Source organism: Corella eumyota, chromosome 7 (genome assembly GCF_963082875.1).
Source record: "Corella eumyota chromosome 7, kaCorEumy4.1, whole genome shotgun sequence".
Lineage (NCBI taxonomy): Eukaryota > Metazoa > Chordata > Ascidiacea > Phlebobranchia > Corellidae > Corella > Corella eumyota.
The window spans coordinates 7,067,277-7,086,985 of NC_137496.1; the positions used below are offsets into that span (position 1 = coordinate 7,067,277).

The 19,709-nt window shown below is 29.1% G+C and overlaps 20 non-coding genes across 20 annotated transcripts; all 20 read right to left on the minus strand.

Annotated features, from left to right (window-relative positions):
• Positions 1 to 228: 228 nt before the first annotated feature.
• LOC145761637 (U4 spliceosomal RNA) lies at positions 229 to 369 on the minus strand. The gene has a single exon (XR_014287307.1). It is a non-coding gene; the product is annotated as a U4 spliceosomal RNA (small nuclear RNA).
• An 865-nt stretch (positions 370 to 1,234) lies between these two features.
• LOC145761802 (U4 spliceosomal RNA) lies at positions 1,235 to 1,375 on the minus strand. Its single transcript, XR_014287463.1, has one exon. It is a non-coding gene; the product is annotated as a U4 spliceosomal RNA (small nuclear RNA).
• An 863-nt stretch (positions 1,376 to 2,238) lies between these two features.
• LOC145761688 (U4 spliceosomal RNA) lies at positions 2,239 to 2,379 on the minus strand. The gene has a single exon (XR_014287355.1). It is a non-coding gene; the product is annotated as a U4 spliceosomal RNA (small nuclear RNA).
• Positions 2,380 to 3,243: 864 nt separating this feature from the next.
• LOC145761689 (U4 spliceosomal RNA) lies at positions 3,244 to 3,384 on the minus strand. Its single transcript, XR_014287356.1, has one exon. It is a non-coding gene; the product is annotated as a U4 spliceosomal RNA (small nuclear RNA).
• An 864-nt stretch (positions 3,385 to 4,248) lies between these two features.
• Positions 4,249 to 4,389, minus strand: LOC145761790 (U4 spliceosomal RNA). The gene has a single exon (XR_014287452.1). It is a non-coding gene; the product is annotated as a U4 spliceosomal RNA (small nuclear RNA).
• Positions 4,390 to 5,253: 864 nt separating this feature from the next.
• LOC145761766 (U4 spliceosomal RNA) lies at positions 5,254 to 5,394 on the minus strand. The gene has a single exon (XR_014287429.1). It is a non-coding gene; the product is annotated as a U4 spliceosomal RNA (small nuclear RNA).
• An 865-nt stretch (positions 5,395 to 6,259) lies between these two features.
• LOC145761690 (U4 spliceosomal RNA) lies at positions 6,260 to 6,400 on the minus strand. The gene has a single exon (XR_014287357.1). It is a non-coding gene; the product is annotated as a U4 spliceosomal RNA (small nuclear RNA).
• Positions 6,401 to 7,264: 864 nt separating this feature from the next.
• LOC145761768 (U4 spliceosomal RNA) lies at positions 7,265 to 7,405 on the minus strand. The gene has a single exon (XR_014287431.1). It is a non-coding gene; the product is annotated as a U4 spliceosomal RNA (small nuclear RNA).
• Positions 7,406 to 8,270: 865 nt separating this feature from the next.
• LOC145761725 (U4 spliceosomal RNA) lies at positions 8,271 to 8,411 on the minus strand. The gene has a single exon (XR_014287391.1). It is a non-coding gene; the product is annotated as a U4 spliceosomal RNA (small nuclear RNA).
• Positions 8,412 to 9,276: 865 nt separating this feature from the next.
• LOC145761772 (U4 spliceosomal RNA) lies at positions 9,277 to 9,417 on the minus strand. Its single transcript, XR_014287435.1, has one exon. It is a non-coding gene; the product is annotated as a U4 spliceosomal RNA (small nuclear RNA).
• An 864-nt stretch (positions 9,418 to 10,281) lies between these two features.
• On the minus strand, positions 10,282 to 10,422 carry LOC145761775 (U4 spliceosomal RNA). Its single transcript, XR_014287438.1, has one exon. It is a non-coding gene; the product is annotated as a U4 spliceosomal RNA (small nuclear RNA).
• Positions 10,423 to 11,287: 865 nt separating this feature from the next.
• LOC145761724 (U4 spliceosomal RNA) lies at positions 11,288 to 11,428 on the minus strand. The gene has a single exon (XR_014287390.1). It is a non-coding gene; the product is annotated as a U4 spliceosomal RNA (small nuclear RNA).
• Positions 11,429 to 12,292: 864 nt separating this feature from the next.
• LOC145761641 (U4 spliceosomal RNA) lies at positions 12,293 to 12,433 on the minus strand. Its single transcript, XR_014287311.1, has one exon. It is a non-coding gene; the product is annotated as a U4 spliceosomal RNA (small nuclear RNA).
• Positions 12,434 to 13,297: 864 nt separating this feature from the next.
• Positions 13,298 to 13,438, minus strand: LOC145761881 (U4 spliceosomal RNA). The gene has a single exon (XR_014287536.1). It is a non-coding gene; the product is annotated as a U4 spliceosomal RNA (small nuclear RNA).
• An 865-nt stretch (positions 13,439 to 14,303) lies between these two features.
• Positions 14,304 to 14,444, minus strand: LOC145761857 (U4 spliceosomal RNA). The gene has a single exon (XR_014287514.1). It is a non-coding gene; the product is annotated as a U4 spliceosomal RNA (small nuclear RNA).
• An 863-nt stretch (positions 14,445 to 15,307) lies between these two features.
• LOC145761801 (U4 spliceosomal RNA) lies at positions 15,308 to 15,448 on the minus strand. The gene has a single exon (XR_014287462.1). It is a non-coding gene; the product is annotated as a U4 spliceosomal RNA (small nuclear RNA).
• Positions 15,449 to 16,312: 864 nt separating this feature from the next.
• Positions 16,313 to 16,453, minus strand: LOC145761800 (U4 spliceosomal RNA). Its single transcript, XR_014287461.1, has one exon. It is a non-coding gene; the product is annotated as a U4 spliceosomal RNA (small nuclear RNA).
• An 864-nt stretch (positions 16,454 to 17,317) lies between these two features.
• On the minus strand, positions 17,318 to 17,458 carry LOC145761884 (U4 spliceosomal RNA). The gene has a single exon (XR_014287539.1). It is a non-coding gene; the product is annotated as a U4 spliceosomal RNA (small nuclear RNA).
• Positions 17,459 to 18,323: 865 nt separating this feature from the next.
• LOC145761846 (U4 spliceosomal RNA) lies at positions 18,324 to 18,464 on the minus strand. Its single transcript, XR_014287503.1, has one exon. It is a non-coding gene; the product is annotated as a U4 spliceosomal RNA (small nuclear RNA).
• Positions 18,465 to 19,327: 863 nt separating this feature from the next.
• Positions 19,328 to 19,468, minus strand: LOC145761757 (U4 spliceosomal RNA). The gene has a single exon (XR_014287421.1). It is a non-coding gene; the product is annotated as a U4 spliceosomal RNA (small nuclear RNA).
• Positions 19,469 to 19,709: the final 241 nt, after the last annotated feature.

The window sequence follows — 19,709 nt, forward strand, 5'->3', positions numbered from 1 at the left end:
TGAATCGACACTTATAAATCTAAATCGTAAAAGCCTTGGTTTTTTCTATGATATTTTTTTATTTAATTTATTAAAAAATGGTTTTATTTAAACGTGTTAGAGCTCGCTGCGATTACTCGACGAAAAACCAAAGCATGTGGTATTGGTGCGCTTCGAAACTTAAATCTAACAGTCAAAACCTGTCACATAAACCTCCTACATAACAGCTTTTGATTTAGAATAAAAGACTTCACTGGGAAATTTTCAGAAATTGCCTCGGCCAACGGTTTTTCACGTCGTCAGGGCGGGGTATTGGGAATAGTTTTCAACTAGCAATAATCGCACCTCGGATAAACCTCATCGGTTACGATATCGCCTCTGCGCAAAGCTACCAAAAAAATGGCAAGATAACCTTTCCTATTCAAATAAAATGCTTCCATTTGTGGTGCGCAAAAATTTTTAATCAAGGAATACACATTAAAATTTTAATTAACAAAGTTGTTTGACCATTAAACATAATTATTAAGCATAGAAAACTAATTTCATTTTTGTTTAATAAAAGCACCAAAATAATAAATTGTATAACAACTATTTATCCGATACCTAACGTCGTCAAGTAAAATTTTATCTTGCTTTTTCTTATAAGTTTTTATCAAAATGCTGAAAATTTTTTTTTTAAATTTAACCACAACATAATCAAGATAAGCACAACTTTTTTGACATACATTTAAAAAAATTCACAGTTTTCCAGTATCAATAAATTTATTATTCAATTTGTTTTTACTTAATAATTTTGAAAGTTAATTTTCAGCGGTTTTGGTTATTTAAATAAAAAAAGATTATAAACCCAATAAAATTTTATCACATAAACTATGTAATTTTTAAAAATGGGAATAAATCAATTCAAAAATAACAAAGGTTTGTGTGGTAATCCAATCCGGAACCTTTCGTACCCGAGATAAGTTTAATATACTTACCCTTATTATAGACCAACAAGTTTTTGTCGGTCGAGATTTTTTAGGTCCGTTGAATCGACACTTATAAATCTAAATTATAATAGCCTTGGTTTTTTCTATGATATTTTTTTATTTAATTTATTAAAAAATGGTTTTATTTAAACGTGTTAGAGCTCGCTGCGATTACTCGACGAAAAACCAAAGCATGTGGTATTGGTGCGCTTCGAAACTTAAATCTATCAGTCAAAACCTGTCACATAAACTTCCTACATAACAGCTTTTGATTTAGAATAAAAGACTTCACTGGGAAATCTTCAGAAATTGCCTCGGCCAACGGTTTTTCACGTCGTCAGGGCGGGGTATTGGGAATAGTTTTCAACTAGCAATAATCGCACCTCGGATAAACTTCATCGGTTACGATATCGCCTCTGCGCAAAGCTATCAAAAAATGGCAAGATAACCTTTCCTATTCAAATAAAATGCTTCCATTTGTGGTGCGCAAAAATTTTTAATCAAGGAATACACATTAAAATTTTAATTAACAAATTTGTTTGACCATTAAACATAATTATTAAGCATAGAAAACTAATTTCATTTTTGTTTAATAAAAGCACCAAAATAATAAATTGTATAACAACTATTTATCCAATACCTAACGTCGTCAAGTAAAATTTTATCTTGCTTTTTCTTATAAGTTTTTATCAAAATGCTGAAAATTTTATTTTAAATTTAACCACAAAATAATCAAGATAAGCACAACTTTTTTGACATACATTTAAAAAAATTCACAGTTTTCCAGTATCAATAAATTTATTATTCAATTTGTTTTTACTTAATAATTTTGAAAGTTAATTTTCAGCGGTTTTGGTTATTTAAATAAAAAAAGATTATAAACCCAATAAAATTTTATCACATAAACTATGTAATTTTTAAAAATGGGGATAAATCAATTCAAAAATAACAAAGGTTTGTGTGGTAATCCAATCCGGAACCTTTCGTACCCGAGGTAAGTTTAATATACTTACCCTTATTATAGACCAACAAGTTTTTGTCGGTCGAGATTTTTTAGGTCCGTTGAATCGACACTTATAAATCTAAATCATAAAAGCCTTGGTTTTTTCTATGATATTTTTTTATTTAATTTATTAAAAAATGGTTTTATTTAAACGTGTTAGAGCTCGCTGCGATTACTCGACGAAAAACCAAAGCATGTGGTATTGGTGCGTTTCGAAACTTATATCTATCAGTCAAAACCTGTCACATAAACCTCCTACATAACAGCTTTTGATTTAGTATAAAAGACTTCACTGGGAAATCTTCAGAAATTGCCTCGGCCAACGGTTTTTCACGTCGTCAGGGCGGGGTATTGGGAATAGTTTTCAACTAGCAATAATCGCACCTCGGATAAACCTCATCGGTTACGATATCGCCTCTGCGCAAAGCTATCAAAAAAATGGCAAGATAACCTTTCTTATTCAAATAAAATGCTTCCATTTGTGGTGCGCAAAAATTTTTAATCAAGGAATACACATTAAAATTTTAATTAACAAATTTGTTTGACCATTAAACATAATTATTAAGCATAGAAAACTAATTTCATTTTTGTTTAATAAAAGCACCAAAATAATAAATTGTATAACAACTATTTATCCGATACCTAACGTCGTCAAGTAAAATTTTATCTTGCTTTTTCTTATAAGTTTTTATCAAAATGCTGAAAATTTTATTTTAAATTTAACCACAACATAATCAAGATAAGCACAACTTTTTTGACATACATTTAAAAAAATTCACAGTTTTCCAGTATCAATCAATTTATTATTCAATTTGTTTTTACTTAATAATTTTGAAAGTTAATTTTCAGCGGTTTTGGTTATTTAAATAAAAAAAGATTATAAACCCAATAAAATTTTATCACATAAACTATGTAATTTTTAAAAATGGGAATAAACCAATTCAAAAATAACAAAGGTTTGTGTGGTAATTCAATCCGGAACCTTTCGTACCCGAGGTAAGTTTAATATACTTACCCTTATTATAGACCAACAAGTTTTTGTCGGTCGAGATTTTTTAGGTCCGTTGAATCGACACTTATAAATCTAAATCATAAAAGCCTTGGTTTTTTCTATGATATTTTTTTATTTAATTTATTAAAAAATGGTTTTATTTAAACGTGTTAGAGCTCGCTGCGATTACTCGACGAAAAACCAAAGCATGTGGTATTGGTGCGATTCGAAACTTAAATCTATCAGTCAAAACCTATCACATAAACCTCCTACATAACAGCTTTTGATTTAGAATAAAAGACTTCACTGGGAAATCTTCAGAAATTGCCTCGGCCAACGGTTTTTCACGTCGTCAGGGCGGGGTATTGGGAATAGTTTTCAACTAGCAATAATCGCACCTCGGATAAACCTCATCGGTTACGATATCGCCTCTGCGCAAAGCTATCAAAAAATGGCAAGATAACCTTTCCTATTCAAATAAAATGCTTCCATTTGTGGTGCGCAAAAATTTTTAATCAAGGAATACACATTAAAATTTTAATTAACAAATTTGTTTGACCATTAAACATAATTATTAAGCATAGAAAACTAATTTCATTTTTGTTTAATAAAAGCACCAAAATAATAAATTGTATAACAACTATTTATCCGATACCTAACGTCGTCAAGTAAAATTTTATCTTGCTTTTTCTTATAAGTTTTTATCAAAATGCTGAAAATTTTTTTTTTAAATTTAACCACAACATAATCAAGATAAGCACAACTTTTTTGACATACATTTAAAAAAATTCACAGTTTTCCAGTATCAATCAATTTATTATTCAATTTGTTTTTACTTAATAATTTTGAAAGTTAATTTTCAGCGGTTTTGGTTATTTAAATAAAAAAAGATTATAAACCCAATAAAATTTTATCACATAAACTATGTAAGTTTTAAAAATGGGAATAAATCAATTCAAAAATAACAAAGGTTTGTGTGGTAATTCAATCCGGAACCTTTCGTACCCGAGGTAAGTTTAATATACTTACCCTTATTATAGACCAACAAGTTTTTGTCGGTCGAGATTTTTTAGGTCCGTTGAATCGACACTTATAAATCTAAATCATAAAAGCCTTGGTTTTTTCTATGATATTTTTTTATTTAATTTATTAAAAAATGGTTTTATTTAAACGTGTTAGAGCTCGCTGCGATTACTCGACGAAAAACCAAAGCATGTGGTATTGGTGCGATTCGAAACTTAAATCTATCAGTCAAAACCTGTCACATAAACCTCCTACATAACAGCTTTTGATTTAGAATAAAAGACTTCACTGGAAAATCTTCAGAAATTCCCTCGGCCAACGGTTTTTCACGTCGTCAGGGCGGGGTATTGGGAATAGTTTTCAACTAGCAATAATCGCACCTCGGATAAACCTCATCGGTTACGATATCGCCTCTGCGCAAAGCTATCAAAAAATGGCAAGATAACCTTTCCTATTCAAATAAAATGCTTCCATTTGTGGTGCACAAAAATTTTTAATCAAGGAATACACATTAAAATTTTAATTAACAAATTTGTTTGACCATTAAACATAATTATTAAGCATAGAAAACTAATTTCATTTTTGTTTAATAAAAGCACCAAAATAATAAATTGTATAACAACTATTTATCCGATACCTAACGTCGTCAAGTAAAATTTTATCTTGCTTTTTCTTATAAGTTTTTATCAAAATGCTGAAAATTTTTTTTTTAAATTTAACCACAACATAATCAAGATAAGCACAACTTTTTTGACATACATTTAAAAAAATTCACAGTTTTCCAGTATCAATCAATTTATTATTAAATTTGTTTTTACTTAATAATTTTGAAAGTTAATTTTCAGCGGTTTTGGTTATTTAAATAAAAAAAGATTATAAACCCAATAAAATTTTATCACATAAACTATGTAATTTTTAAAAATGGGAATAAATCAATTCAAAAATAACAAAGGTTTGTGTGGTAATTCAATCCGGAACCTTTCGTACCCGAGGTAAGTTTAATATACTTACCCTTATTATAGACCAACAAGTTTTTGTCGGTCGAGATTTTTTAGGTCCGTTGAATCGACACTTATAAATCTAAATCATAAAAGCCTTGGTTTTTTCTATGATATTTTTTTATTTAATTTATTAAAAAATGGTTTTATTTAAACGTGTTAGAGCTCGCTGCGATTACTCGACGAAAAACCAAAGCATGTGGTATTGGTGCGATTCGAAACTTAAATCTATCAGTCAAAACCTGTCACATAAACCTCCTACATAACAGCTTTTGATTTAGAATAAAAGACTTCACTGGGAAATCTTCAGAAATTGCCTCGGCCAACGGTTTTTCACGTCGTCAGGGCGGGGTATTCGGAATAGTTTTCAACTAGCAATAATCGCACCTCGGATAAACCTCATCGGTTACGATATCGCCTCTGCGCAAAGCTATCAAAAAAATGGCAAGATAACCTTTCCTATTCAAATAAAATGCTTCCATTTGTGGTGCGCAAAAATTTTTAATCAAGGAATACACATTAAAATTTTAATTAACAAATTTGTTTGACCATTAAACATAATTATTAAGCATAGAAAACTAATTTCTTTTTTGTTTAATAAAAGCACCAAAATAATAAATTGTATAACAACTATTTATCCGATACCTAACGTCGTCAAGTAAAATTTTATCTTGCTTTTTCTTATAAGTTTTTATCAAAATGCTGAAAATTTTTTTTTTAAATTTAACCACAACATAATCAAGATAAGCACAACTTTTTTGACATACATTTAAAAAAATTCACAGTTTTCCAGTATCAATAAATTTATTATTCAATTTGTTTTTACTTAATAATTTTGAAAGTTAATTTTCAGCGGTTTTGGTTATTTAAATAAAAAAAGATTATAAACCCAATAAAATTTTATCACATAAACTATGTAATTTTTAAAAATGGGAATAAATCAATTCAAAAATAACAAAGGTTTGTGTGGTAATCCAATCCGGAACCTTTCGTACCCGAGGTAAGTTTAATATACTTACCCTTATTATAGACCAACAAGTTTTTGTCGGTCGAGATTTTTTAGGTCCGTTGAATCGACACTTATAAATCTAAATCATAAAAGCCTTGGTTTTTTCTATGATATTTTTTTATTTAATTTATTAAAAAATGGTTTTATTTAAACGTGTTAGAGCTCGCTGCGATTACTCGACGAAAAACCAAAGCATGTGGTATTGGTGCGCTTCGAAACTTAAATCTAACAGTCAAAACCTGTCACATAAACCTCCTACATAACAGCTTTTAATTTAGAATAAAAGACTTCACTGGGAAATCTTCAGAAATTGCCTCGGCCAACGGTTTTTCACGTCGTCAGGGCGGGGTATTGGGAATAGTTTTCAACTAGCAATAATCGCACCTCGGATAAACCTCATCGGTTACGATATCGCCTCTGCGCAAAGCTATCAAAAAATGGCAAGATAACCTTTCCTATTCAAATAAAATGCTTCCATTTGTGGTGCGCAAAAATTTTTAATCAAGGAATACACATTAAAATTTTAATTAACAAATTTGTTTGACCATTAAACATAATTATTAAGCATAGAAAACTAATTTCATTTTTGTTTAATAAAAGCACCAAAATAATAAATTGTATAACAACTATTTATCCGATACCTAACGTCGTCAAGTAAAATTTTATCTTGCTTTTTCTTATAAGTTTTTATCAAAATGCTGAAAATTTTTTTTTTAAATTTAACCACAACATAATCAAGATAAGCACAACTTTTTTGACATACATTTAAAAAAATTCACAGTTTTCCAGTATCAATCAATTTATTATTCAATTTGTTTTTACTTAATAATTTTGAAAGTTAATTTTCAGCGGTTTTGGTTATTTAAATAAAAAAAGATTATAAACCCAATAAAATTTTATCACATAAACTATGTAAGTTTTAAAAATGGGAATAAATCAATTCAAAAATAACAAAGGTTTGTGTGGTAATTCAATCCGGAACCTTTCGTACCCGAGGTAAGTTTAATATACTTACCCTTATTATAGACCAACAAGTTTTTGTCGGTCGAGATTTTTTAGGTCCGTTGAATCGACACTTATAAATCTAAATCATAAAAGCCTTGGTTTTTTCTATGATATTTTTTTATTTAATTTATTAAAAAATGGTTTTATTTAAACGTGTTAGAGCTCGCTGCGATTACTCGACGAAAAACCAAAGCATGTGGTATTGGTGCGATTCGAAACTTAAATCTATCAGTCAAAACCTGTCACATAAACCTCCTACATAACAGCTTTTGATTTAGAATAAAAGACTTCACTGGGAAATCTTCAGAAATTGCCTCGGCCAACGGTTTTTCACGTCGTCAGGGCGGGGTATTCGGAATAGTTTTCAACTAGCAATAATCGCACCTCGGATAAACCTCATCGGTTACGATATCGCCTCTGCGCAAAGCTATCAAAAAAATGGCAAGATAACCTTTCCTATTCAAATAAAATGCTTCCATTTGTGGTGCGCAAAAATTTTTAATCAAGGAATACACATTAAAATTTTAATTAACAAATTTGTTTGACCATTAAACATAATTATTAAGCATAGAAAACTAATTTCTTTTTTGTTTAATAAAAGCACCAAAATAATAAATTGTATAACAACTATTTATCCGATACCTAACGTCGTCAAGTAAAATTTTATCTTGCTTTTTCTTATAAGTTTTTATCAAAATGCTGAAAATTTTTTTTTTAAATTTAACCACAACATAATCAAGATAAGCACAACTTTTTTGACATACATTTAAAAAAATTCACAGTTTTCCAGTATCAATAAATTTATTATTCAATTTGTTTTTACTTAATAATTTTGAAAGTTAATTTTCAGCGGTTTTGGTTATTTAAATAAAAAAAGATTATAAACCCAATAAAATTTTATCACATAAACTATGTAATTTTTAAAAATGGGAATAAATCAATTCAAAAATAACAAAGGTTTGTGTGGTAATCCAATCCGGAACCTTTCGTACCCGAGGTAAGTTTAATATACTTACCCTTATTATAGACCAACAAGTTTTTGTCGGTCGAGATTTTTTAGGTCCGTTGAATCGACACTTATAAATCTAAATCATAAAAGCCTTGGTTTTTTCTATGATATTTTTTTATTTAATTTATTAAAAAATGGTTTTATTTAAACGTGTTAGAGCTCGCTGCGATTACTCGACGAAAAACCAAAGCATGTGGTATTGGTGCGCTTCGAAACTTAAATCTAACAGTCAAAACCTGTCACATAAACCTCCTACATAACAGCTTTTAATTTAGAATAAAAGACTTCACTGGGAAATCTTCAGAAATTGCCTCGGCCAACGGTTTTTCACGTCGTCAGGGCGGGGTATCGGGAATAGTTTTCAACTAGCAATAATCGCACCTCGGATAAACCTCATCGGTTACGATATCGCCTCTGCGCAAAGCTACCAAAAAAATGGCAAGATAACCTTTCCTATTCAAATAAAATGCTTCCATTTGTGGTGCGCAAAAATTTTTAATCAAGGAATACACATTAAAATTTTAATTAACAAAGTTGTTTGACCATTAAACATAATTATTAAGCATAGAAAACTAATTTCATTTTTGTTTAATAAAAGCACCAAAATAATAAATTGTATAACAACTATTTATCCGATACCTAACGTCGTCAAGTAAAATTTTATCTTGCTTTTTCTTATAAGTTTTTATCAAAATGCTGAAAATTTTTTTTTTAAATTTAACCACAACATAATCAAGATAAGCACAACTTTTTTGACATTCATTTAAAAAAATTCACAGTTTTCCAGTATCAATAAATTTATTATTCAATTTGTTTTTACTTAATAATTTTGAAAGTTAATTTTCAGCGGTTTTGGTTATTTAAATAAAAAAAGATTATAAACCCAATAAAATTTTATCACATAAACTATGTAATTTTTAAAAATGGGAATAAATCAATTCAAAAATAACAAAGGTTTGTGTGGTAATCCAATCCGGAACCTTTCGTACCCGAGGTAAGTTTAATATACTTACCCTTATTATAGACCAACAAGTTTTTGTCGGTCGAGATTTTTTAAGTCCGTTGAATCGACACTTATAAATCTAAATCATAATAGCCTTGGTTTTTTCTATGATATTTTTTTATTTAATTTATTAAAAAATGGTTTTATTTAAACGTGTTAGAGCTCGCTGCGATTACTCGACGAAAAACCAAAGCATGTGGTATTGGTGCGCTTCGAAACTTAAATCTATCAGTCAAAACCTGTCACATAAACTTCCTACATAACAGCTTTTGATTTAGAATAAAAGACTTCACTGGGAAATCTTCAGAAATTGCCTCGGCCAACGGTTTTTCACGTCGTCAGGGCGGGGTAATGGGAATAGTTTTCAACTAGCAATAATCGCACCTCGGATAAACCTCATCGGTTACGATATCGCCTCTGCGCAAAGCTATCAAAAAATGGCAAGATAACCTTTCCTATTCAAATAAAATGCTTCCATTTGTGGTGCGCAAAAATTTTTAATCAAGAAATACACATTAAAATTTTAATTAACAAATTTGTTTGACCATTAAACATAATTATTAAGCATAGAAAACTAATTTCATTTTTGTTTAATAAAAGCACCAAAATAATAAATTGTATAACAACTATTTATCCGATACCTAACGTCGTCAAGTACAATTTTATCTTGCTTTTTCTTATAAGTTTTTATCAAAATGCTGAAAATTTTTTTTTTAAATTTAACCACAACATAATCAAGATAAGCACAAATTTTTTGACATACATTTAAAAAAATTCACAGTTTTCCAGTATCAATAAATTTATTATTCAACTTGTTTTTACTTAATAATTTTGAAAGTTAATTTTCAGCGGTTTTGGTTATTTAAATAAAAAAAGATTATAAACCCAATAAAATTTTATCACATAAACTATGTAATTTTTAAAAATGGGAATAAATCAATTCAAAAATAACAAAGGTTTGTGTGGTAATCCAATCCGGAACCTTTCGTACCCGAGGTAAGTTTAATATACTTACCCTTATTATAGACCAACAAGTTTTTGTCGGTCGAGATATTTTAGGTCCGTTGAATCGACACTTATAAATCTAAATCATAAAAGCCTTGGTTTTTTCTATGATATTTTTTTATTTAATTTATTAAAAAATGGTTTTATTTAAACGTGTTAGAGCTCGCTGCGATTACTCGACGAAAAACCAAAGCATGTGGTATTGGTGCGCTTCGAAACTTAAATCTAACAGTCAAAACCTGTCACATAAACCTCCTACATAACAGCTTTTGATTTAGAATAAAAGACTTCACTGGGAAATCTTCAGAAATTGCCTCGGCCAACGGTTTTTCACGTCGTCAGGGCGGGGTATTGGGAATAGTTTTCAACTAGCAATAATCGCACCTCGGATAAACCTCATCAGTTACGATATCGCCTCTGCGCAAAGCTACCAAAAAAATGGCAAGATAACCTTTCCTATTCAAATAAAATGCTTCCATTTGTGGTGCGCAAAAATTTTTAATCAAGGAATACACATTAAAATTTTAATTAACAAAGTTGTTTGACCATTAAACATAATTATTAAGCATAGAAAACTAATTTCTTTTTTGTTTAATAAAAGCACCAAAATAATAAATTGTATAACAACTATTTATCCGATACCTAACGTCGTCAAGTAAAATTTTATCTTGCTTTTTCTTATAAGTTTTTATCAAAATGCTGAAAATTTTTTTTTTAAATTTAACCACAACATAATCAAGATAAGCACAACTTTTTTGACATACATTTAAAAAAATTCACAGTTTTCCAGTATCAATAAATTTATTATTCAATTTGTTTTTACTTAATAATTTTGAAAGTTAAGTTTCAGCGGTTTTGGTTATTTAAATAAAAAAAGATTATAAACCCAATAAAATTTTATCACATAAACTATGTAATTTTTAAAAATGGGAATAAATCAATTCAAAAATAACAAAGGTTTGTGTGGTAATCCAATCCGGAACCTTTCGTACCCGAGGTAAGTTTAATATACTTACCCTTATTATAGACCAACAAGTTTTTGTCGGTCGAGATTTTTTAGGTCCGTTGAATCGACACTTATAAATCTAAATCATAAAAGCCTTGGTTTTTTCTATGATATTTTTTTATTTAATTTATTAAAAAATGGTTTTATTTAAACGTGTTAGAGCTCGCTGCGATTACTCGACGAAAAACCAAAGCATGTGGTATTGGTGCGATTCGAAACTTAAATCTATCAGTCAAAACCTGTCACATAAACCTCCTACATAACAGCTTTTGATTTAGAATAAAAGACTTCACTGGGAAATTTTCAGAAATTGCCTCGGCCAACGGTTTTTCACGTCGTCAGGGCGGGGTATTGGGAATAGTTTTCAACTAGCAATAATCGCACCTCGGATAAACCTCATCGGTTACGATATCGCCTGTGCGCAAAGCTATCAAAAAATGGCAAGATAACCTTTCCTATTCAAATAAAATGCTTCCATTTGTGGTGCGCAAAAATTTTTAATCAAGGAATACACATTAAAATTTTAATTAACAAATTTGTTTGACCATTAAACATAATTATTAAGCATAGAAAACTAATTTCATTTTTGTTTAATAAAAGCACCAAAATAATAAATTGTATAACAACTATTTATCCGATACCTAACGTTGTCAAGTAAAATTTTATCTTGATTTTTCTTATAAGTTTTTATCAAAATGCTGAAAATTTTTTTTTTAAATTTAACCACAACATAATCAAGATAAGCACAACTTTTTTGACATACATTTAAAAAAATTCACAGTTTTCCAGTATCAATAAATTTATTATTCAATTTGTTTTTACTTAATAATTTTGAAAGTTAATTTTCAGCGGTTTTGGTTATTTAAATAAAAAAAGATTATAAACCCAATAAAATTTTATCACATAAACTATGTAATTTTAAAAAATGGGGATAAATCAATTCAAAAATAACAAAGGTTTGTGTGGTAATCCAATCCGGAACCTTTCGTACCCGAGGTAAGTTTAATATACTTACCCTTATTATAGACCAACAAGTTTTTGTCGGTCGAGATTTTTTAGGTCCGTTGAATCGACACTTATAAATCTAAATCATAAAAGCCTTGGTTTTTTCTATGATATTTTTTTATTTAATTTGTTAAAAAATGGTTTTATTTAAACGTGTTAGAGCTCGCTGCGATTACTCGACGAAAAACCAAAGCATGTGGTATTGGTGCGATTCGAAACTTAAATCTATCAGTCAAAACCTGTCACATAAACCTCCTACATAACGGCTTTTGATTTAGAATAAAAGACTTCACTGGGAAATCTTCAGAAATTGCCTCGGCCAACGGTTTTTCACGTCGTCAGGGCGGGGTATTGGGAATAGTTTTCAACTAGCAATAATCGCACCTCGGATAAACCTCATAGGTTACGATATCGCCTCTGCGCAAAGCTATCAAAAAATGGCAAGATAACCTTTCCTATTCAAATAAAATGCTTCCTTTTGTGGTGCGCAAAAATTTTTAATCAAGGAATACACATTAAAATTTTAATTAACAAATTTGTTTGACCATTAAACATAATTATTAAGCATAGAAAACTAATTTCATTTTTGTTTAATAAAAGCACCAAAATAATAAATTGTATAACAACTATTTATCCGATACCTAACGTCGTCAAGTAAAATTTTATCTTGCTTTTTTTTATAAGTTTTTATCAAAATGCTGAAAATTTTTTTTTTAAATTTAACCACAACATAATCAAGATAAGCACAACTTTTTTGACATACATTTAAAAAAATTCACAGTTTTCCAGTATCAATAAATTTATTATTCACTTTGTTTTTACTTAATAATTTTGAAAGTTAATTTTCAGCGGTTTTGGTTATTTAAATAAAAAAAGATTATAAACCCAATAAAATTTTATCACATAAACTATGTAATTTTTAAAAATGGGAATAAATCAATTCAAAAATAACAAAGGTTTGTGTGGTAATCCAATCCGGAACCTTTCGTACCCGAGGTAAGTTTAATATACTTACCCTTATTATAGACCAACAAGTTTTTGTCGGTCGAGATTTTTTAGGTCCGTTGAATCGACACTTATAAATCTAAATCATAAAAGCCTTGGTTTTTTCTATGATATTTTGTTATTTAATTTATTAAAAAATGGTTTTATTTAAACGTGTTAGAGCTCGCTGCGATTACTCGACGAAAAACCAAAGCATGTGGTATTGGTGCGCTTCGAAACTTAAATCTAACAGTCAAAACCTGTCACATAAACCTCCTACATAACAGCTTTTGATTTAGAATAAAAGACTTCACTGGGAAATTTTCACAAATTGGCTCGGCCAACGGTTTTTCACGTCGTCAGGGCGGGGTATTGGGAATAGTTTTCAACTAGCAATAATCGCACCTCGGATAAACCTCATCGGTTACGATATCGTCTCTGCGCAAAGCTATCAAAAAAATGGCAAGATAACCTTTCCTATTCAAATAAAATGCTTCCATTTGTGGTGCGCAAAAATTTTTAATCAAGGAATACACATTAAAATTTTAATTAACAAAGTTGTTTGACCATTAAACATAATTATTAAGCATAGAAAACTAATTTCATTTTTGTTTAATAAAAGCACCAAAATAATAAATTGTATAACAACTATTTATCCGATACCTAACGTCGTCAAGTAAAATTTTATCTTGCTTTTTCTTATAAGTTTTTATCAAAATGCTGAAAATTTTTTTTTTAAATTTAACCACAACATAATCAAGATAAGCACAACTTTTTTGACATACATTTAAAAAAATTCACAGTTTTCCAGTATCAATAAATTTATTATTCAATTTGTTTCTACTTAATAATTTTGAAAGTTAATTTTCAGCGGTTTTGGTTATTTAAATAAAAAAAGATTATAAACCCAATAAAATTTTATCACATAAACTATGTAATTTTTAAAAATGGGAATAAATCAATTCAAAAATAACAAAGGTTTGTGTGGTAATCCAATCCGGAACCTTTCGTACCCGAGGTAAGTTTAATATACTTACCCTTATTATAGACCAACAAGTTTTTGTCGGTCGAGATTTTTTAGGTCCGTTGAATCGACACTTATAAATCTAAATCATAAAAGCCTTGGTTTTTTCTATGATATTTTTTTATTTAATTTATTAAAAAATGGTTTTATTTAAACGTGTTAGAGCTCGCTGCGATTACTCGACGAAAAACCAAAGCATGTGGTATTGGTGCGCTGCGAAACTTAAATCTAACAGTCAAAACCTGTCACATAAACCTCCTACATAACAGCTTTTGATTTAGAATAAAAGACTTCACTGGGAAATCTTCAGAAATTGCCTCGGCCAACGGTTTTTCACGTCGTCAGGGCGGGGTATTGGGAATATTTTTCAACTAGCAATAATCGCACCTGGGATAAACCTCATCGGTTACGATATCGCCTCTGCGCAAAGCTATCAAAAAATGGCAAGATAACCTTTCCTATTCAAATAAAATGCTTCCATTTGTGGTGCGCAAAAATTTTTAATCAAGAAATACACATTAAAATTTTAAATAACAAATTTGTTTGACCATTAAACATAATTATTAAGCATAGAAAACTAATTTCATTTTTGTTTAATAAAAGCACCAAAATAATAAATTGTATAACAACTATTTATCCGATACCTAACGTCGTCAAGTAAAATTTTATCTTGCTTTTTCTTATAAGTTTTTATCAAAATGCTGAAAATTTTATTTTAAATTTAACCACAACATAATCAAGATAAGCACAACTTTTTTGACATACATTTAAAAAAATTCACAGTTTTCCAGTATCAATAAATTTATTATTCAATTTGTTTTTACTTAATAATTTTGAAAGTTAATTTTCAGCGGTTTTGGTTATTTAAATAAAAAAAGATTATAAACCCAATAAAATTTTATCACATAAACTATGTAATTTTTAAAAATGGGAATAAATCAATTCAAAAATAACAAAGGTTTGTGTGGTAATCCAATCCGGAACCTTTCGTACCCGAGGTAAGTTTAATATACTTACCCTTATTATAGACCAACAAGTTTTTGTCGGTCGAGATTTTTTAGGTCCGTTGAATCGACACTTATAAATCTAAATCATAAAAGCCTTGGTTTTTTCTATGATATTTTTTTATTTAATTTATTAAAAAATGGTTTTATTTAAACGTGTTAGAGCTCGCTGCGATTACTCGACGAAAAACCAAAGCATGTGGTATTGGTGCGATTCGAAACTTAAATCTATCAGTCAAAACCTGTCACATAAACCTCCTACATAACAGCTTTTGATTTAGAATAAAAGACTTCACTGGGAAATCTTCAGAAATTGCCTCGGCCAACGGTTTTTCACGTCGTCAGGGCGGGGTATTGGGAATAGTTTTCAACTAGCAATAATCGCACCTCGGATAAACCTCATCGGTTACGATATCGCCTGTGCGCAAATCTATCAAAAAATGGCAAGATAACCTTTCCTATTCAAATAAAATGCTTCCATTTGTGGTGCGCAAAAATTTTTAATCAAGGAATACACATTAAAATTTTAATTAACAAATTTGTTTGACCATTAAACATAATTATTAAGCATAGAAAACTAATTTCATTTTTGTTTAATAAAAGCACTAAAATAATAAATTGTATAACAACTATTTATCCGATACCTAACGTCGTCAAGTAAAATTTTATCTTGCTTTTTCTTATAAGTTTTTATCAAAATGCTGAAAATTTTTTTTTTAAATTTAACCACAACATAATCAAGATAAGCACAACTTTTTTGACATACATTTAAAAAAATTCACAGTTTTCCAGTATCAATAAATTTATTATTCAATTTGTTTTTACTTAATAATTTTGAAAGTTAATTTTCAGCGGTTTTGGTTATTTAAATAAAAAAAGATTATAAACCCAATAAAATTTTATCACATAAACTATGTAATTTTTAAAAATGGGGATAAATCAATTCAAAAATAACAAAGGTTTGTGTGGTAATCCAATCCGGAACCTTTCGTACCCGAGGTAAGTTTAATATACTTACCCTTATTATAGACCAACAAGTTTTTGTCGGTCGAGATTTTTTAGGTCCGTTGAATCGACACTTATAAATCTAAATCATAAAAGCCTTGGTTTTTTCTATGATATTTTTTTATTTAATTTATTAAAAAATGGTTTTATTTAAACGTGTTAGAGCTCGCTGCGATTACTCGACGAAAAACCAAAGCATGTGGTATTGGTGCGATTCGAAACTTAAATCTATCAGTCAAAACCTGTCACATAAACCTCCTACATAACGGCTTTTGATTTAGAATAAAAGACTTCACTGGGAAATCTTCAGAAATTGCCTCGGCCAACGGTTTTTCACGTCGTCAGGGCGGGGTATTGGGAATAGTTTTCAACTAGCAATAATTGCACCTCGGATAAACCTCATAGGTTACGATATCGCCTCTGCGCAAAGCTATCAAAAAATGGCAAGATAACCTTTCCTATTCAAATAAAATGCTTCCATTTGTGGTGCGCAAAAATTTTTAATCAAGGAATACACATTAAAATTTTAATTAACAAATTTGTTTGACCATTAAACATAATTATTAAGCATAGAAAACTAATTTCATTTTTGTTTAATAAAAGCACCAAAATAATAAATTGTATAACAACTATTTATCCGATACCTAACGTCGTCAAGTAAAATTTTATCTTGCTTTTTTTTATAAGTTTTTATCAAAATGCTGAAAATTTTTTTTTTAAATTTAACCACAACATAATCAAGATAAGCACAACTTTTTTGACATACATTTAAAAAAATTCACAGTTTTCCAGTATCAATAAATTTATTATTCAATTTGTTTTTACTTAATAATTTTGAAAGTTAATTTTCAGCGGTTTTGGTTATTTAAATAAAAAAAGATTATAAACCCAATAAAATTTTATCACATAAACTATGTAATTTTTAAAAATGGGAATAAATCAATTTAAAAATAACAAAGGTTTGTGTGGTAATCCAATCCGGAACCTTTCGTACCCGAGGTAAGTTTAATATACTTACCCTTATTATAGACCAACAAGTTTTTGTCGGTCGAGATTTTTTAGGTCCGTTGAATCGACACTTATAAATCTAAATCATAAAAGCCTTGGTTTTTTCTATGATATTTTTTTATTTAATTTATTAAAAAATGGTTTTATTTAAACGTGTTAGAGCTCGCTGCGATTACTCGACGAAAAACCAAAGCATGTGGTATTGGTGCGCTTCGAAACTTAAATCTAACAGTCAAAACCTGTCACATAAACCTCCTACATAACAGCTTTTGATTTAGAATAAAAGACTTCACTGGGAAATCTTCACAAATTGGCTCGGCCAACGGTTTTTCACGTCGTCAGGGCGGGGTATTGGGAATAGTTTTCAACTAGCAATAATCGCACCTCGGATAAACCTCATCGGTTACGATATCGCCTCTGCGCAAAACTATCAAAAAAATGGCAAGATAACTTTTCCTATTCAAATAAAATGCTTCCATTTGTGGTGCGCAAAAATTTTTAATCAAGGAATACACATTAAAATTTTAATTAACAAAGTTGTTTGACCATTAAACATAATTATTAAGCATAGAAAACTAATTTCATTTTTGTTTAATAAAAGCACCAAAATAATAAATTGTATAACAACTATTTATCCGATACCTAACGTCGTCAAGTAAAATTTTATCTTGCTTTTTCTTATAAGTTTTTATCAAAATGCTGAAATTTTTTTTTTTAAATTTAACCACAACATAATCAAGATAAGCACAACTTTTTTGACATACATTTAAAAAAATTCACAGTTTTCCAGTATCAATAAATTTATTTTTCAATTTGTTTTTACTTAATAATTTTGAAAGTTAATTTTCAGCGGTTTTGGTTATTTAAATAAAAAAAGATTATAAACCCAATAAAATTTTATCACATAAACTATGTAATTTTTAAAAATGGGAATAAATCAATTCAAAAATAACAAAGGTTTGTGTGGTAATCCAATCCGGAACCTTTCGTACCCGAGGTAAGTTTAATATACTTACCCTTATTATAGACCAACAAGTTTTTGTCGGTCGAGATTTTTTAAGTCCGTTGAATCGACACTTATAAATCTAAATCATAATAGCCTTGGTTTTTTCTATGATATTTTTTTATTTAATTTATTAAAAAATGGTTTTATTTAAACGTGTTAGAGCTCGCTGCGATTACTCGACGAAAAACCAAAGCATGTGGTATTGGTGCGCTTCGAAACTTAAATCTATCAGTCAAAACCTGTCACATAAACTTCCTACATAACAGCTTTTGATTTAGAATAAAAGACTTCACTGGGAAATCTTCAGAAATTGCCTCGGCCAACGGTTTTTCACGTCGCCAGGGCGGGGTATTGGGAATAGTTTTCAACTAGCAATAATCGCACCTGGGATAAACCTCATCGGTTACGATATCGCCTCTGCGCAAAGCTATCAAAAAATGGCAAGATAACCTTTCCTATTCAAATAAAATGCTTCCATTTGTGGTGCGCAAAAATTTTTAATCAAGAAATACACATTAAAATTTTAAATAACAAATTTGTTTGACCATTAAACATAATTATTAAGCATAGAAAACTAATTTCATTTTTGTTTAATAAAAGCACCAAAATAATAAATTGTATAACAACTATTTATCCGATACCTAACGTCGTCAAGTAAAATTTTATCTTGCTTTTTCTTATAAGTTTTTATCAAAATGCTGAAAATTTTATTTTAAATTTAACCACAACATAATCAAGATAAGCACAACTTTTTTGACATACATTTAAAAAAATTCACAGTTTTCCAGTATCAATAAATTTATTATTCAATTTGTTTTTACTTAATAATTTTGAAAGTTAATTTTCAGCGGTTTTGGTTATTTAAATAAAAAAAGATTATAAACCCAATAAAATTTTATCACATAAACTATGTAATTTTTAAAAATGGGAATAAATCAATTCAAAAATAACAAAGGTTTGTGTGGTAATCCAATCCGGAACCTTTCGTACCCGAGGTAAGTTTAATATACTTACCCTTATTATAGACCAACAAGTTTTTGTCGGTCGAGATTTTTTAGGTCCGTTGAATCGACACTTATAAATCTAAATCATAAAAGCCTTGGTTTTTTCTATGATATTTTTTTATTTAATTTATTAAAAAATGGTTTTATTTAAACGTGTTAGAGCTCGCTGCGATTACTCGACGAAAAACCAAAGCATGTGGTATTGGTGCGCTTCGAAACTTAAATCTAACAGTCAAAACCTGTCACATAAACCTCCTACATAACAGCTTTTGAGTTAGAATAAAAGACTTCACTGGAAAATCTTCAGAAATTGCCTCGGCCAACGGTTTTTCACGTCGTCAGGGCGGGGTATTGGGAATAGTTTTCAACTAGCAATAATCGCACCTCGGATAAACCTCATCGGTTACGATATCGTCTCTGCGCAAAGCTATCAAAAAAATGGCAAGATAACCTTTCCTATTCAAATAAAATGCTTCCATTTGTGGTGCGCAAAAATTTTTAATCAAGGAATACACATTAAAATTTTAATTAACAAAGTTGTTTGACCATTAAACATAATTATTAAGCATAGAAAACTAATTTCATTTTGTTTAATAAAAGCACCAAAATAATAAATTGTATAACAACTATTTATCCGATACCTAACGTCGTCAAGTAAAATTTTATCTTG